The 18322-nt window shown below is 42.6% G+C and overlaps 2 long non-coding RNA genes across 4 annotated transcripts; both read left to right on the top strand.

The window, feature by feature from the left end:
- The first annotated feature begins 11022 nt into the window (after positions 1-11022).
- On the top strand, positions 11023-15576 carry LOC127341912 (uncharacterized). Of its 3 annotated transcripts, XR_007876013.2 has the most exons (4): positions 11143-11451; positions 11823-12029; positions 12137-12203; positions 15128-15576. It is a non-coding gene; the product is annotated as an uncharacterized lncRNA (long non-coding RNA). The 3 variants fall into 3 exon arrangements; XR_011755086.1 differs by lacking the exon at positions 11143-11451 and adding an exon at positions 11023-11040 and having other exon boundaries at positions 11823-12203; XR_011755085.1 differs by having other exon boundaries at positions 11141-11451; positions 11823-12203.
- Positions 15577-16154: 578 nt separating this feature from the next.
- LOC127338289 (uncharacterized) lies at positions 16155-16949 on the top strand. Its single transcript, XR_007874270.2, has 2 exons — positions 16155-16452; positions 16575-16949. It is a non-coding gene; the product is annotated as an uncharacterized lncRNA (long non-coding RNA).
- Positions 16950-18322: the final 1373 nt, after the last annotated feature.

Here is an 18322-nt window from a genome sequence, read left to right as displayed (position 1 = left end):
GACCCCGGTTTGCCCGGTTTAATCCGGCTCGGCTGCGCGTACGGTCTTGTGCGCTTAAAAAACCAGCCTAGGCTCCGGTTCCGGTTTTTTCCGGTTGAACCACCGGTCCGGTCCGGTTTTAAAAACTATGCTCCCAGGCCCCTGTCTCCTCCACTACCGATCACGCAACAAATGCAGATGAAACTGATTGGCTTTATTTCTCCATACAAGGTAACCGATGGACTTGCTCTCGCGTACTTTAAGAACCGGAGGTACTCCATCCAGTTGTCCCCATCGCAGTTGGTGTCTAAGCGCCTGCCAGATGAATTTGATGTTGGCAAGTTAGGCTGCTCATAGTGGGGAGTAACTTAGACTAGTCTAGTCTAGGTTACTACCTTCATAGTGGGTAGTAACTTATATGTGGTGTCATGCATTATGTCATTTATTATGTTGTAGACTCATTTTGCCTTGAGGTGTGTGATGTTATGGTAACATAGCTAGTTACCACCTCACTCTCTTTCTTCATTTATTCGTATGCCATGTCACCAAAATGCCTTGAGATGTGTGATGTTACTAGCTATGTTACTCCCACTATGAGCAGTCATGAATTTGCTGCCCCCGGCTCTCCACGCCATCGCCTCCCGATTAGCCCGCATCCCCATTCTCTCTATTCTCACACATCTCATTGCCCAAATCATATGCTCCTTATGATATGTGCCTCTGTTGTTCACATCTATACCTACAACTGATGGTCATGGAGTAGTTCTGATCTAAGATAGGGCTACAACGATTTTGCAATCTGTATCCCTCACCCTTCTCATGTTTCTTTTCAGCAGTTTTTGTTTCTATATGTAGACAATGTGTTTGATGAAAATCAAAGTAGAATGCAGGTAAGTACTTTTTAGACAGACATTCACTCAATTCATGTAGTTCTTTCATGCGCCCATACTTTCTGAAGTCATACATGATGTGTGGAATGTCAGCCTTATGGGAATATACAGTTAAACAATGATGCACTATTTGACAGGTTTTCTTAAAGCTTTCCACAATTCCACTGTTTAATCTTTCTCGATAATCTTAAAAGTTATACTTATTGCAGGGAGGAAGGCTTGGGCCTAATTAGGCATGAAGAAACAGGACATGAGTAAGAGTAATGTATTTCTAAGTGCTTGCAACTGCAACTTCTGTTTCTACTAGACCTCTTCAAGCTTGAATAAAATAGACCAGACGGCTGAAAGTACAGATGACTACCTTCCAAATTAAATCATGCCGCGGTGCCGCCTTGACATTTCCACATGCTCTGCCTGATACACCTTCCTTGCTTTACAGATGCTAGCTGCTCGCACTTCTCTAGCCTGATGATTTGTTTGTTAGTCCCTCTTTTTTCCATGGACTCTTTCTTTCTTCCTACCAATTTAATTAGTTCATGTAGCAAACTAAAATATTTGGCATTGAGTCTGCCAAAATTTATCTCAGATATACCTTTACACGTTTTCATAAGAACTGATATTTTCAGGTTTGGTTGAGTTCCTTTCCTCGGTTTTGGGCAATTTTCTATATGTGATTGTCTTGCTTATGTTTCCTGCAATGTTTCATCTAGCAGTCTCCATTCCAAGAATTGGTGTACTATTCCCCGAGAAAATAATCATTGTTCTCGATGGACCATAATGGACGTTGGCTAGCATCCAGTGGATGCCGTTTTTAGCTTTTCCAAATATCTTCTTAATTTTATGGTCAGTCACCTTAATAACATTCCCAAATGCTAAAAAGCGCACGGGTGCTAGCTTGCTCGTCCGAGCCCTCGCTTCTGGTCCGTCCGATGCACTCGATCACGGCCCTGTCGTCCGCTTCCGACATCTCTCACCTGGTGGCCCCACGTGCCTGTGTGGTGAGGAGAGATTCCCCACATTCCCGATCCCCACACCTTCTCCTTCCCCGCACCGGCGGCAGCCCGTCCCTCCGGTGCCCCCTCCAAACTCCAAAGTCCAAAACCTCCGGCGCGGCCCCAGCCACCCTATTTTTTCCCCGATCCCGCTTCATCGCTCCTCCATTTCCGCATCCGCGCTGCTCGCCTTCTGGCAACGCATCTAGGACGGCGGAAAGGCTCACCGGAAGATACACCAGCCGTCGCAGCATCAAGCCCGTGGACGGCCCGCTACCGTCCGTCCCCGGTCGCTGCCATGGAGGTCAGGGGTTCAAGCAAGCCAAGGGATGGGGACGCGGATGCGTGGTACTGCCGGCCGGCGCGACTACGGCTCCGCACCCTTCGACTCCTTCGCTGGCCGCACTTCCGTCGAATCCTAGGGGCCTAGCGACTGTTTCCAGAGGCGTCTGATACGTCTCCAACGTATCGATAATTTCTTATGTTCCATGCCACATTATTGATGTTATCTACATGTTTTATGCACACTTTATGTCATATTCGTGCATTTTCTGGAACTAACCTATTAATAAGATGCCGAAGTGCCAGTTCCTGTTTTCTGCTGTTTTTGGTTTCAGAAATCCTAGTAACGAAATATTCTCGGAATCGGACGAAATCAACGCCCAAGTTCCTATTTTCACCGGAAGCATCCAGAACACCCGGAAGGACCAGGAGGGGGCACCGCCCCCTGCACCATAGGCCGGCGCGGCCCAGGCCCTGGCCGCGCCGCCCTATGGTGTCGTCGCCCCTTCGACCCTCCTGCGCCGCCTCTTCGCCTATTTAAAGCCCCTGGATCGAAAACCCTGATACGTTCGACGAAAACCACAGAAACTTTCCAGAGCCGCCGCCATCGCGAGATCAAGATCTGGGGGACAGGAGTCTCTGTTCCGGCACGCTGCCGGAACGGGGAAGTGCCCCCGGGAGGCTTCTCCATCGACACCGCTGCCATCTCCACCGCCATCTTCATCACCGCTGTTGCTCCCATGAGGAGGGAGTAGTTCTCCATCGAGGCTCGGGGCTGTACCGGTAGCTATGTGGTTAATCTCTCTCCTATGTGCTTCAATACAATAATCTCATGAGCTGCCTTACATGATTGAGATTCATATGATGATGCTTGTAATCTAGATGTCATTATGCTAGTCAAGTGAGTTTTACTTATGTGATCTCCGGAGACTCCTTGTCCCACGTGTGTAAAGGTGACAGTGTGTGCACCGTGTGGGTCTCTTAGGCTATATTTCACAGAATACTTATTCACTGATGAATGGCATAGTGAGGTGCTTATTTATATCTCTTTATGATTGCAATGTATTTGTATCACAATTTATCTATGTGCTACTCTAGCAATGTTATTAAAGTAGTTTTATTCCTCCTGCACGATGTAATGGTGACAGTGTGTGCATCCGTGTTAGTACTTGATTTACGCTATGATCATGATCTCTTGTAGATTGCGAAGTTAACTATTGCTATGATAGTATTGATGTGATCTATTCCTCCTACATATGCATGAAGGTGACAGTATGCATGCTATGTTAGTACTTGGTTTAGTCTTTTGATCTATCTTACACTATAAGGTTACTAAAATATGAACATTAATTGTGGAGCTTGTTAACTCCGGCATTGAGGGTTCGTGTAATCCTACGCAATGTGTTCATCATCCAACAAGAGTGTAGAGTATGCATTTATCTGTTCTGTTATGTGATCAATGTTGAGAGTGTCCACTAGTGAAAGTCTAATCCCTAGGCCTTGTTCCTAAATACTGCTATCGCTGCTTGTTTACTGTTTTACTGCGTTACTACTGCTGCAATACTACCACCATCAACTACACGCCAGCAAGCTATTTTCTGGCACCGTTGCTACTGCTCATATATATTCATACCACCTGTATTTCACTATCTCTTCGCCGAACTGGTGCACCTATTAGGTGTGTTGGGGACACAAGAGACTTCTTGCTTTGTGGTTGCAAGGTTGCATGAGAGGGATATCTTTGACCTCTTCCTCCCTGAGTTCGATAAACCTTGTGTGATCCACTTAAGGGAAAACTTGCTGCTGTTCTACAAACCTCTGCTCTTGGAGGCCCAATACTGTCTACAGGAAAAGGAGGGGGAAGTAGACATCAAGCTATTTTCTGGCGCCGTTGCCGGGGAGGAAAGGTAAAAGGTACTCACACTCCGGACCTCGGTTACCAAGCTATTTTCCGTCGTTGTAAGTACTCGAAGCTATTTTCTTTAGATTCTGCAATTGCATCTTTTTGTTTCTTGTTTACACTAGTTAGGCATAATGGAAAACAACAAAAAAATTGGTGAGCTTTTTAATCTTTTTCCTGATTTAGAATTGTTTGATGCGAAAATTAAAAAACCTATGGAACCTTATTTGCATGCTAGTAGCGATGTTATTAGTATGAATGCATTTACTGCTAATACTATGGAAAAGTCTAAGCTTGGGGAAGCTAGTTTATATAAAAATAATCTTTTTTGCTCCTCAGCTTTGGAAGAAATATTTTGCTCTGATAATGCTTTATCTCCCATATGCGATAACTCTAATGATGCTTCTGATATTTTAAATCCACCTGCTGAAAGTATTCCGTATAAAATACCTATGAAAATTATTGAACGTGTTATGGACAACCACTATAAAGGGGATGGAACTGTCCATCCTAGAGATCATTTACTGTTTTTGCACGAATTATGCGGGTTATTCAAGTGTGCAGGTATCTCTATGGATGAAGTGAGGAAGAAGCTATTCTCTGCTTTCATTGTCTGGTAAAGCGGCGCATTGGTATAAATTGTTGGAGAATAGACATTCTCTTGGTTGGGAGAAAATTGCATCTCTCTTTTATTCTAAATTTTATCCTCCTCATGAAGTGCATATTGATAGGAATTATATTTATAACTTTTATCGTCGTGAGGGAGAGAGTATTTCTCAAGCGTGGGGGAGACTGAAGTCACTAATGCTCAAATGTCCCATTCATGAGCTCCCCCGTAATGTTATTGTTAATAATTTTTATGCGAGGCTTTCAGGACAACACAAGGACTATCTGGACGCGTGTTCGGAGGGATCTTTCACAAGCAAGGAGGTTGAAGCTAGGTGGGATCTTCTTGATCGGATTGAGGACAACGCTGAAGGATGGGAGAATGACAAAGGTAAAGAGTCAGGTATAAATTATGATTATGAATGCATTGAAGCTTTTATGGATACCGATGAATTTCGAAATATGAGTGCTACTTATGGTCTTGACTCTCAAATTGCTGCAAATCTTTATAAATCCTTTGCTTCTCATTTTGAATTGCCTAAGAAGAACTTTGATAAGTATCATGAACCTTTTAAAGAGGCTTGCATGAAGAATCAAATTGTTGTTAATTATTGCAATAAGCATGCTCAAACTCCTAAGAATGCTATTTCTTATAAGCATGTTAATTTTTGTGGAATGCATAGACCTTGTGGAATTAATCAAGTCAAAGATGAATATTGCATCCATCATATTAATGAAAAAACTAGAAAGTGGCTCAGGGCTCTAGATGATCTTGGTAAAAAAGTTTGTGCCCTCTATCCTTTTATTTGTGAAGTTTGCCATGAAGTGGGTCATTTTAATTTTCAATGCTCCTCCAATGATAATTTGAACCCAATGAGTGCTGCAAATTTGTATTGTGATGATGAAATTACTCCTAATCAGCATGATGAACTTACTTTATTTTTGGGGTGTGAAGAACTGTCGAGAAAAATCTCTTTGTTACATATGAGTGATCTTGATATTGATGATGTCCTGCATGGGTGTTTTTCTTATTGCATTGATAATAGCCATACAAATACTTACATACAAAATATTTTAGAAGATGACACCTTGCCAAAATATGATAGGACCGCTGTGTGTTTTCAACTAATTAATGAAAAGGAGGGGTCCTCCCAAGTTTCTTCTGTTGTTTCTGAAAATAAATCAGGTTATGCGGACAAGCTACCCTTCAAGCCTCTTCCTCCTAAAGAAGGGAACGAGGAGAAGGAAGAGAAGAAGAAGAAGAAGGGAACGAAGAAGAAGAAGAAGAAGAAGAAGGAGAATAAAAAGAAAGAGGTAACGGCGTATCCCCGCGTGAATGAGATAACGCTAAGTAACCGTAAGTATGTTGCTCCTAATGATTATTGTGATAATGAATCTGAATACGATGATCTTCCTATGCCCTTTACATATATTAGCAATCATGATTTGAATGAGCGCACTACTTTTGATATTGCAAATCTCTGGGAAACTAATTCTGAAAATGATGATGATAATAATTGCCATAGTGTCAGTGCTATCCATGCTTCCTCCCATAATGATATAGGAAGCTCTAAGCTTGGGGAAGAGGTGTTTGAAAATCCTTTTGCTACTGGTCATTATGTTCTTGATGCATCTCCTTCTAATAACAATGATGGTGTGGACACAGATAAACCGACTGTGAAAGATAACTATTCTATTTCTTATGATGACACTGTGCCTCCAATCTTTGATGATTATTATAAAAAATGCTATGATATAGGTAATAACTATCCTTATGAAACTTGTCATAGTCATGATTGGATTACCAAAAACAATTCCCTTAATATGCAACTCGTTTACCATGTTCAAATTCTTGATAATAATCTTGCTCCAGTTACTATTAGTGAGAAGAACTCTTCTTATGCCAAAATTAATGATACTTCTATGCATATGAATCATGATAAGAATGTTTTAAGTGATGGGTATATTGTGGATTTTATCAATGATGCTACTGAAAGTTATTATGAGAGAGGGAAATATGGTTATATGCATCTTAATAATATTAAGTTTCCCCTCTTTATGTTGAGAATCTTGAAGTTACTCGTGTTCTATCCTCTTATGCTCGTCACTTTGTTCTTCATGAATTCATTTGTGTACAAGATTCCTCTGCATAGGAAGCATGTTAGGCTTAAATGTGTTTTGAATTTTCCTCTTGAAGCTCTCTTTTGCTTCAAATATTATTTCCTGCGAGTGGATCATTAAAACTGCTGAGCCCATCTTAATGGCTATAAAGAAAAGAACTTCTTGGGAGATAACCCATGTGTTTATTTTGCTACAGTACTTTGTTTTTATTTTGTGTCTTGGAAGTTGTTTACTACTGTAGCAACCTCTCCTTATCTTAGTTTTGTATTTTGTTGTGCCAAGTGAAGCCTCTAATCGAAGGTTGATACTAGATTTGGATTTCTGCGCAGAAACAGATTTCTATCTGTCACGAATCTGGGCTGTTTTCTCTGTAGAAAAATCATAAAAATATGCCAATTCACGTGCGTGTTCCTCAGATATGTACGCAACTTTCATTAGTTTTGAGTTTTCTGATTTGAGCAACGGAATTATTTATTAAAAATTCGTCTTTACGGACTGTTCTGTTTTGACAGATTCTGCCTTTTATTTCGCATTGCTTCTTTCGCTGTGTTGGGTGGATTTCTTTGTTCCATTACCTTCCAGTAGCTTTGAGCAATGTCCAGAAGTGTTAAGAATGATTGTGTCACCTCTGAACATGTGAGTTTTTGATTATGTACTAACCCCTCTAATGAAGTTTATGAGAAATTTGGTGTGAAGGAAGTTTTCAAGGGTCAAGAGAGGAGGATGATATACTATGATCAAGAAGAGTGAAAGCTCTAAGCGTGGGGATGCCCCGGTGGTTCACCCCTGCATATATCAAGAAGACTCAAGCGTCTAAGCTTGGGGATGCCCAAGGCATCCCCTTCTTCATCGACAACATTATCAGGTTCCTCCCCTGAAACTATATTTTTATTCCATCACATCTTATGTGCTTTTCTTGGAGCGTCTGTGTGTTTTTGTTTGAATAAATGCTTGTGTGGGAGAGAGACACGCTCTGCTGGTTCATATGGACAAATATGTCCTTAGGCTCTACTCATAGTATTCATGGCGAAGTTTCTTCTTCGTTAAATTGTTATATGGTTGGAATTGAAAAATGATACATGTAGTAATTGCTATAATGTTTTGGGTAATGTGATACTTGGCAATTGTTGTGCTCATGTTTAAGCTCTTGCATCATATGCTTTGCACCCATTAATGAAGAAATACATAGAGCATGCTAAAATTTGGTTTGCATATTTGGTCTCTCTAAGGTCTAGATAATTTCTAGTATTGAGTTTGAACAACAAGGAAGACGGTGTAGAGTCTTATAATGTTTTCAATATGTCTTTTATGTGAGTTTTGCTGCACCGGTTCATCCTTGTGTTTGTTTCAAATAACCTTGCTAGCCTAAGCCTTGTATCGAGAGGGAGTACTTCTCATGCATCCAAAATCCTTGAGCCAACCACTATGCCATTTGTGTCCACCATATCTACCCACTACATGGTATTTCTCCGCCATTCCAAAGTAAATTGCTTGAGTGCTACCTTTAAACAATTCAAAATTTATCACCTCTGATTTGTGTCAATGTTTTATAGCTCATGAGGAAGTATGTGGTGTTTATCTTTCAATCTTGTTGGGCAACTTTCACCAATGGACTAGTGGCTTCATTCGCTTATCCAATAATTTTGCAAAAAGAGCTGGCAATGGGATTCCCAGTCCCAAATTAATTAACAAAAATAGACACTCCTCCATGGTATGTGATTGTTGGACGGCACCCGAAGGATTCGGTTAGCCATGGCTTGTGTAAGCAAAGGTTGGGAGGAGTGTCATCATAATAAAACTAAAATAAAAAGGCACTCCTTCATGGTATGAGATTGTTGGCAGGCACAGGGATTCGGTTAGCCATGGTTTGTGAAAGAAAGGTTGGAAGGAGTGCCACCCAAAATAAAATAAAATGGGAGCCGCTCTTTGAAGGTTTGTCTGGCAAGGGGGTTAGAGTACCCGCTACCATTCGTTGACAACAACATACACCTCTCAAAACTTTATTTTTATGCTCTCTTTATGTTTTCAAAATAGAAGCTCTAGCACAAATATAGCAATCGATGCTTTTCCTCTATGGAGGACCATTCTTTTACTTTCAATGTTGAGTCAGTTCACCTATTTCTCTCCACCTCAAGAAGCAAACACTTGTGTGAACTGTGCATTGATTCCTACATATTTGCTTATTGCACTTATTATATTACTCTATGTTGACAATATCCATGAGATATACATGTTACAAGTTGAAAGCAACCGCTGAAACTTAATCTTCCTTTATGTTGCTTCAATGCTTTTACTATGAATTATTGCTTTATGAGTTAACTCTTATGCAAGACTTATTGATGCTTGTCTTGAAGTACTATTCATGAAAAGTCTTTGCTTTATGATTCACTTGTTTACTCATGTCATATACATTGTTTTGATCGCTGCATTCACTACATATGCTTTACAAATAGTATGATCAAGGTTATGATGGCATGTCACTCCAGAAATTATCTGTGTTATCGTTTTACCTGCTCGGGACAAGCAGAACTAAGCTTGGGGATGCTGATACGTCTCCAACGTATCGATAATTTCTTATGTTCCATGCCACATTATTGATGTTATCTACATGTTTTATGCACACTTTATGTCATATTCGTGCATTTTCTGGAACTAACCTATTAACAAGATGCCGAAGTGCCAGTTCCTGTTTTCTGCTGTTTTTGGTTTCAGAAATCCTAGTAACGAAATATTCTCGGAATCGGACGAAATCAACGCCCAAGTTCCTATTTTCACCGGAAGCATCCAGAACACCCGGGAAGGACCAGAGGGGGGCACTGGGCCCCCAGACCATAGGCCGGCGCGGCCCAGGCCCTGGCCGCGCCGCCCTATGGTGTCGTCGCCCCTTCGACCCTCCTGCGCTGCCTCTTCGCCTATTTAAAGCCCCTGGATCGAAAACCCTGATACGTTCGATGAAAACCACAGAAACCTTCCAGAGCCGCCGCCATCGCGAGGCCAAGATCTGGGGGACAGGAGTCTCTGTTCCGGCACGCTGCCGGAACGGGGAAGTGCCCCCGGAAGGCTTCTCCATCGACACCGCTGCCATCTCCACCGCCATCTTCATCACCGCTGCTGCTCCCATGAGGAGGGAGTAGTTCTCCATCGAGGCTCGGGGCTGTACCGGTAGCTATGTGGTTAATCTCTCTCCTATGTGCTTCAATACAATAATCTCATGAGCTGCCTTACATGATTGAGATTCATATGATGATGCTTGTAATCTAGATGTCATTATGCTAGTCAAGTGAGTTTTACTTATGTGATCTCCGGAGACTCCTTGTCCCACGTGTGTAAAGGTGACAGTGTGTGCACCGTGTGGGTCTCTTAGGCTATATTTCACAGAATACTTATTCACTGATGAATGGCATAGTGAGGTGCTTATTTATATCTCTTTATGATTGCAATGTATTTGTATCACAATTTATCTATGTGCTACTCTAGCAATGTTATTAAAGTAGTTTTATTCCTCCTGCACGATGTAATGGTGACAGTGTGTGCATCCGTGTTAGTACTTGGTTTACGCTATGATCATGATCTCTTGTAGATTGCGAAGTTAACTATTGCTATGATAGTATTGATGTGATCTATTCCTCCTACATATGCATGAAGGTGACAGTGTGCATGCTATGTTAGTACTTGGTTTAGTCTTTTGATCTATCTTACACTATAAGGTTACTAAAATATGAACATTAATTGTGGAGCTTGTTAACTCCGGCATTGAGGGTTCGTGTAATCCTACGCAATGTGTTCATCATCCAACAAGAGTGTAGAGTATGCATTTATCTGTTCTGTTATGTGATCAATGTTGAGAGTGTCCACTAGTGAAAGTCTAATCCCTAGGCCTTGTTCCTAAATACTGCTATCGCTGCTTGTTTACTGTTTTACTGCGTTACTACTGCTGCAATACTACCACCATCAACTACACGCCAAATAGCTATTTTTACGCACCGTTGCTACTGCTCATATATATTCATACCACCTGTATTTCACTATCTCTTCGCCGAACTGGTGCACCTATTAGGTGTGTTGGGGACACAAGAGACTTCTTACTTTGTGGTTGCAGGGTTGCATGAGAGGGATATCTTTGACCTCTTCCTCCCTGAGTTCGATAAACCTTGGGTGATCCACTTAAGGGAAAACTTGCTGCTGTTCTACAAACCTCTGCTCTTGGAGGCCCAACACTGTCTACAGGAAAAGGAGGGGGAAGTAGACATCAGCGTCGTCTGCCCTCAAGGTACCCCCCCCCCCCAATCCCGTCCCAAAATCTGAATCCAACAGTAGGATCTCGCTGTTTGCTCCGCTTCTGGTTTGAGTCTGTGCAGTACATTTTGCTTTTGGACAAGTACAATTTCATGTTCGTACACGGAGTTAGATGATTTCCTGCAGCCAATGAATGGGGAGCTGATGGTGTTCTGCTTCATGCACTTCTGTGTTATCTTTTTCATTTCTGCAATATTGCTCTTCTTCACGATTCAAGGTGATTCCATGAAGTTACAGGCTATATGTACTATTTGGCCATATGTTCCTAGCCATCCTTGTAAGAAGGAATGCAGACAGTTACAGCTTTGTAGATTGTCCAACAGACTATGAAGTATTTTCACAACCGGATTGGAATATGTATCAATTCTGAAGAGAAAAACTCAAGGTCAATACACACTTGTTTCATTAAAAAGACATCTTGTACAACTCTCGTTCTTTTGTACTGTTATGTAGACTAAGTGCCTTATTTTCCTAGCTGGAACTGTTTGCTTCGATAAGCAGTTAAAAAAAATCAGTCCACCAAGTTGTTGGATATGGTCACACAAAAAACTTAATCACATTTAATCTTCTACACTAAGTTGGCAGTTGATGAGATGACAATTGGGACAGTACGGATACCTCATGTATGTGTGCATATCATGATGATTAACTGCAACTAGAAGTATTGTAGTAATGTGTGGTCTATTTCTGTTGATATTAGGGATTTATCGTCTGTTTGTATGGAACATAGTAGTAATGTGTGGTCTATTTCTGCAGGAAGAAGTGCACCATTGCATGTTCCGGATACGGCCACGGACTCTTGTGTCCTCGTGCACGGTTGTAGGCACTCATCGGACTCAGTGTGTGTCCTTTTGGTTTAGGTGCAGGAAGAAGTAGGTTGGCAACCACAGACAACAAGCTGCTGCAGAGAATGCTCAAGATGGTGGGCGTCAACACCATACAGGAGGTCGGCCAACCCTAAAGGTTTATTCTTTCATGCTACTTTCCTAATAACAATCTCTGCTTGCTTACCATTATATTGGAGTGCTTTCCGACATGACTAACCTGTTTCAGTCTCGTGTTATGGCCAGCTGTGGCGCAAGTGTCCATCTCCTCAAAAACATGGGTGCTCATTGAGACCCTGCAGAACAATAGTATGTACGTACTTCTCTGTTCCATGACTTTTAAGTTATAAGCCATGCCATTCTAGTAATTGTATAGATGCATTACTCTAATTGAACAACGGAACATCTACAATTAGTTGAGATCCATTTGATTGTCGATTCTGAATAGTCCTTGCCAATTTGAACAAGTGTGTATAACATGGTCATTTACTGCCATCCGATATGCACTGATTCTGACTTTTGAATTGTCCTAGTCGATTTGAACAAGTTAATAAAATGATCATTTTAGTTTTGGCCATTCTCGTATGTATTTTCATGAGCCTGGTTAGTCTTTTTACTGTTTGAACCTAGTGGGGATGGTTGCAACTAAAATACAACCAGCAACAACTCATCATAGGATTGTAACTTATCCCATTTAATTAAGTTGATTAGTCACTTTAGCTTAAGTTGTTGCTCACTTTCTCCTAAGTTGCTTATCCTAATTCATTAAGTTGATTAGTTACTATAGTTTAAGTTTATTTACACTTTCTCCTCAGTTGCTTATCTAGTTTCATTAATTTGCTAAGTTGCTTTGTTATCGGTTCATCCAAGTGTTCTCTTTTTTCTAAGTTGCGGCATACAATAGTTTGTTGGTTCGCACATGTTCTAAGTTGCTTTATTATCGGTTCATCCGAGTGTTCTCTTTCTTTCTATCCCATTTTCATTGATTAGCCACTTAAGTTTAAGTTGCTCCCCACTTTCTCCTAAGTTGCTTATCCCATTTCATTAAGTTGCTTATCCCGTTTCATTCAGTTGCTAAGTTGCTTTATTATTGGTTCATCCAAGTGTTCTATTTCTTCTAAGTTGCAACATACAATACTTTGTTGGTACGCACATGTGTTAAGTTGCTTTACTATAGGTTCATCCGAGTGATCTCTTCCTTCTAAGTTGCCGCATACAATACTTTATTGGTTCACACATATGCTAAGTTGCTTTATTATTGGTTCATCTGAGTGCTCTCTCCCTTATAAGTTGCGGCATGCAATACTTTGTTGGTTTACACTTGTGCTAAGTTAATTTACTATCGGTTCCTCCAAGTGTTATTTTCTTCTAAGTTGCGGCATAGAATACTTTGTTGGTTCTCACATGTGCTAAGTTGCTTTACTATCCATTCATCCAAGTGTTCTCTTCCTTCTAAGTTGCGGCATACAACACTTTGTTGGTTCACAAATGTGCTAAGTTGCTTTATTATCGGTTCATCTGAGTGCTCTCTTCCTCCTAAGTTGCGGCATACAATACTTTGTTGGTTTCCAATTGTTCTAAGTTACTTTACTATCGGTTCCTCCAAGTGTTATTTTCTTATAAGTTGCGGCTTTCAATACTTTGTTGGTTCTCGCATGTGCTAAGTTGCTTTATTATCGGTTCATCCAAGTGCTCTCTCCCTCCTAAGTTGCAGCATACAATACTTTGTTGGTTCACAAATGTGCTAAATTGCTTTATTATCGGTTCATCCCAGTGGTCTCTCCCTCCTAAGTTGCGTCATACAATACTTTGTGGTTTAGACTTGTGTTAAGTTACTTTACTATAAGTTCCTCCAAGTGTTCTTTTCTTCTAAGTTGCGGCATAGAATACTTTGTTGGTTCTCACATGTGCTAAGTTGCTTTATTATCGGTTCATACAAGTGCTCTTTCCCTCCTAAGTTGCGGCATACAATACTTTGTTGGTTTATACTTGTTCTAAGTTACTTTACTATGGGTTCATCCAGGTGTTCTCTTTTTTCTAAGTTGTGGAATACAATACTTTGTTGTTCACACATGTGCTAAGTTACTTTAATATCGGCCTATCCGCGTGTTCTCTTTCTTCTAAGTTGTGGCATACAATACTTTGTTGGTTCACACATGTGCTAAATTGCTTTATTATCGGTTCATCTGAGTGCTAAATTAAGTTGAGGCATATAATACTTTGTTAGTTCAGAATCGTACTAAGTTGTTTTATTATTGGTTCATCCAAGAGTTCTATTTCTTCTAAGTTGCGGAATACAATACTTTGTTGGTTCACACCTGGCTAAGTTACTTTACTATCGGTTCATCCATGTGTTCTCTTTCTTCTAAGTTGCGGAATGAAGTACTTTGTTGGTTCATGCTTGTGCTAAGTTGCTTTATTATCGCCTCATCTAAGTGTTCTCTTTCTTCTAAGTTGCGGCATAGAGTATTTTGTTAGTTCAAACATGTGCTAAGTTTTTTTATTATTGGTTTGTCCAAGAGTTTTATTTCTTCTAAGTTGTGGCATACAATACCTCATTGGTTCACACATGTGCTAAGTTTCTTTATTATCGGTTCATCCAAGTGTTCTCTTTCTTCTAAGTTGCAGAATATAGTACTTTGTCGATTCACACTGGCGCTAAGTTGCTTTATTATCGGTTCAGCCTTGTGTTTTTCTAAGTTGTGGCATGCAATAGTTTGTTAGTTCACACTTGTGCTAAATTGTTTTATTATCGGTTCATCCAGCTGTTCTATTTCTTCTAAGTTGTGGCATAAAATACCTTGTTGGTTCAGACTTGCGCTAAGTTGCATTATTATCAGTTCATGCAAGTGTTATCTTTCTTCTAATTTGCCGCATATAATACGTTGTTGATTCACACATATGCTAAGTTGCTTTCTTATCTGTTCACCAGAGTGTTCTCTTTCTTCTAAATTTTGATATGCCGATATACAATACTTTGTTAGTTCACACTTGTGCTAAATTGGTTCCTCATACAATTTTTCTAAGCTGCCTAAACTTCGATGCAAAGTTATGTAACATTGGGTAGGTTAGGTGTATAATTTGTTATGCAGCCAGATGTACGCTGCCCAACAATCTTATAATTGTGCCTAACTTTCAGTGATAAGTTGCCTCCTAGCTAGACTTTTGCTTGGACAACATCAGCAACTTTCAATTATCTTGGTATACACTGATGGTTCTCTGTTTTTTCCTAGCCAGATTCCTGGATCATTTCAATGAAAAATGGAGAATAACGGAAGGAAGTACATTAGTTACCTAGATGACAATGCAACATAACAATTGCTTGTTGCTTTTTGGTTCGGCAAGAATCTGGATAGGAGCAAGGTGGGTGCTTGACCTGCTTGAAGCAATCAACAACCAGTTTTTGGAAGATGTCAACTAGCCGAGCTTTGTTTTCTTCATTCTTGGCCTTTTTTCCAACTGCCGTTGTTGTGTCAACAAGTCATATAAAATTGTAGGTTTCTATGGCTACGTCGAATGTTAAAATATCAAAAATTTCATGTGTCGTTAATATTTTCAACATGGACACGCAATGTACAAACTGATGATGTGTATTCTAGCCAATTTTTTAGCAGGCTAGTAATATGTATCATTTTTGTGAGCTGCTTGTTTTTTTTGCTGAAAAAGCACAGTATAAATCACGTGAACACACGTTGTGTGAAATTGCTTTTACACATGCAAACGAGTAGGTGCCACGAGGAGACCCGTTATTGTTTGGTCACCTTGTGCTGGTAATAGGTACTTTCCGTAAATAGCTATGACACAACCGAAACTTTCCTTTTCCGGGTGAGGGCCAGGTTAGACAAACGAGCCACCGTTTGCTCCCTAGACCTGTCCATAACATTTTGATATCCATAGGGCGTCGGCAAACATGTTCTTACAATTCCAAAAATATATTTTAAATCAAATTTAATTGGTCAATTTTTTTTGATTGAGTCACGTTCATTGTTATGCTTGAATTTTCACTGTTAGTAGTCCCCGTATTTTCAAATAGAAAGAAAGTAAAGTTGTGGTCCAACAACGAGATCTCTAAGGGGAGTGGAGTTTTGGCTCCCGGGTACAAATAAACCTGATATCTGGACCGTAGTATCACGCCTGAAGATTGATGACTCAGTCAGGAAATAGATGGGTAGGTACGCTAGTAAATAGATAATACATGGGGGTCGTCGCGTAAGGTCGGTATACGGGCCCGCAGCATTAACGCTGGTCGGACGGAGAGAAACCGGCCTAGGAGACGGCTGCGCTACGGGGAATATCTGGACCCGCGGTACATTACACTGGCGGCTTCCTGGACCACGGGTCCAGATTTGTGTGTCCGTGCGGCCGTCGGCGTGTGTCTCCCGGATCGAACCGCTTGAAACTTGGTGTCGCTCCCGAGCAGAGTAGAGCCCTCTCCGGCGATTTGAGCAGGTGCTGAAGCGGGGTGTGCGGGGACTGTGACGGCGAAGTGGCGGAGGGTAGAGCAGGATTTCGCCGGCGACCTGAATCAACGAATTGGATTTCCCGCTGGATCTGGTGAGCAGGTACGTGTGTGCAACCTTCTTCCTCGGCCATCGGGCTATGGCGCTTGCGACGACGGCACAGCTGCAAATATCTGCTCCATGATTTGACCGGGAGGCCGTGTGCCCGTGTCTCCATTTTACAGCGTTCCTATCTGGGAGGGCGGAGCGGACGCTGCGGTGGATGCTACGGCCGCGAGGGAAGATGGCGAGTGCAATGGAGCAGGATCAATCCGCGATGGGCAAAGTACAAAGCTATTGCCGGGTTCGGGTTCTGAGCAGGACGCTGATGGGCAAGCGGACTCCGCACTCTCAACTGGAAATAGGGATCTGCAATCTCTGGGGTAGAAAAAAATGGTAATTAATCGCCAGAGCATACGCATGAAATTCGGCCAGCTCAGTTAGAAATAATCTGTGTGCATTCGTATGATCACAGATAGAAATTAGAGGTTAACATATTTGGCTGATGCAATGCCCTTGTGGATTCATTACGCATGTTCAGTTTGACATATTTTCTTTTATAGATTCTGTGTGATGCCCTGCTGTTTGCCATGGTCCGATTAGGTTCCCGATTTAGATCTCTGTCAAAATTACACCGGAACTAGTGATTGTAGAATTATTAAGTAGTGACTCCAGAGCGTTGCAGGCTCCTGGTTTCCTGATATGTGCCTGTGGCAACTGCAGGCTCCTGGTCAGAAGGGCACCACCGGACAGAAACCGTGTGGGTCATCTTTGGGCTCCTCCGGCCGAAATCCGGCGCTATTTAGCGCTGGATGTATGTATTTTTTTTCTGGGAGGTCCATTTTCCCAGCGGTGAGTTCAGGATGGATGAAAAGTTTTGACAAAAAACGGCGAATTCAGATAAAACAAGGTGGAATTCGTTTAAACATAAGCAAAATTTAAAGATATTTAACATATATAGGCGAGTTCGTACATATATATGCCGAATTTATATATATATATTTGAATTCGACCAGATGGAAACATAAACTAAAATTAATAACGTCCTTCTACATGCCGAAATGGTGGTAGAAGGCCGTGTAATCATCGCCGTCATCGTCGTCGCTCGAGTTGCCGGCGTCCTCGGCCGGCGGCGCCTCGTACCAACGGCTTGAGCCAGCACCAGGGTCGTCGCGTGGCGGCGTCGGCCGGTAGAGCTCGTCGTCGCTGCTCTCCTCGAGCTTGATCAGAGGGACGGGCTTGGGCGCGACGTTCGTTGCGGTGGCCGGTGCGGCGGCGCGGATGGCGCGTTGGCGCGCGGTAGCCAGGTCCAGCAGGCGACGCTGCGGCGGCCTCCTTCTTCGACGACTTCCTCTTGCGGCCGCGCGAGGGAGAAGGTTGGTCGCGGATGACGAGGGCGCCGCTGCTGCGCCTTCAGGTCGGCGCTGGAGACGCCGGCTCCTTCTTGACGAAGGCCGATGTCGAAGGCGGAGGAGCCGATCCGTCGGACCTGGACGCCGACCTCGACCCAGACGAGGAGGAGGACGGCGCCATCCTCCTCGGCGTCCAGGAGCTACCGTGCCGGCGTGACACGGTAGGCGCCACCGGCGGCGGCATCCCCAGAATGGGGGAATTCCCACCCTCGATGTGCGCGAGCACATTCTCGAGGGTGCGGCCAGACGCGCTCCACCAGCGGCGGCGGCCGGTGGCGTTGTTCCTAGCGGGAGGAGGAGGAGGTCCGTCGTACTGGGCGAGTTCGCGCTCATACCTCTGCCGAAAGAAAAGCGTCCACGCCTCGTAATTGTCGGGAAAGAACCTCTCCTCCGCGCGCTGCTCGTCACTGAGGGTGACGAGCACCGCGTCGATCTCCGCCTCCAGGGCGGCGCGACCCATCGACGGCGGCGGGATCGGGACACTGCCCGCGCTAAGTCGCCATCCTCCGGACGCGCGAAAG

Source organism: Lolium perenne, chromosome 3, assembly GCF_019359855.2.
Source record: "Lolium perenne isolate Kyuss_39 chromosome 3, Kyuss_2.0, whole genome shotgun sequence".
In the NCBI taxonomy this organism is placed as follows: Eukaryota; Viridiplantae; Streptophyta; class Magnoliopsida; order Poales; family Poaceae; genus Lolium; species Lolium perenne.
The sequence above is the reverse complement of the archived record's forward strand: the minus strand, read 5'-3'. Positions and strand labels throughout refer to the sequence as shown.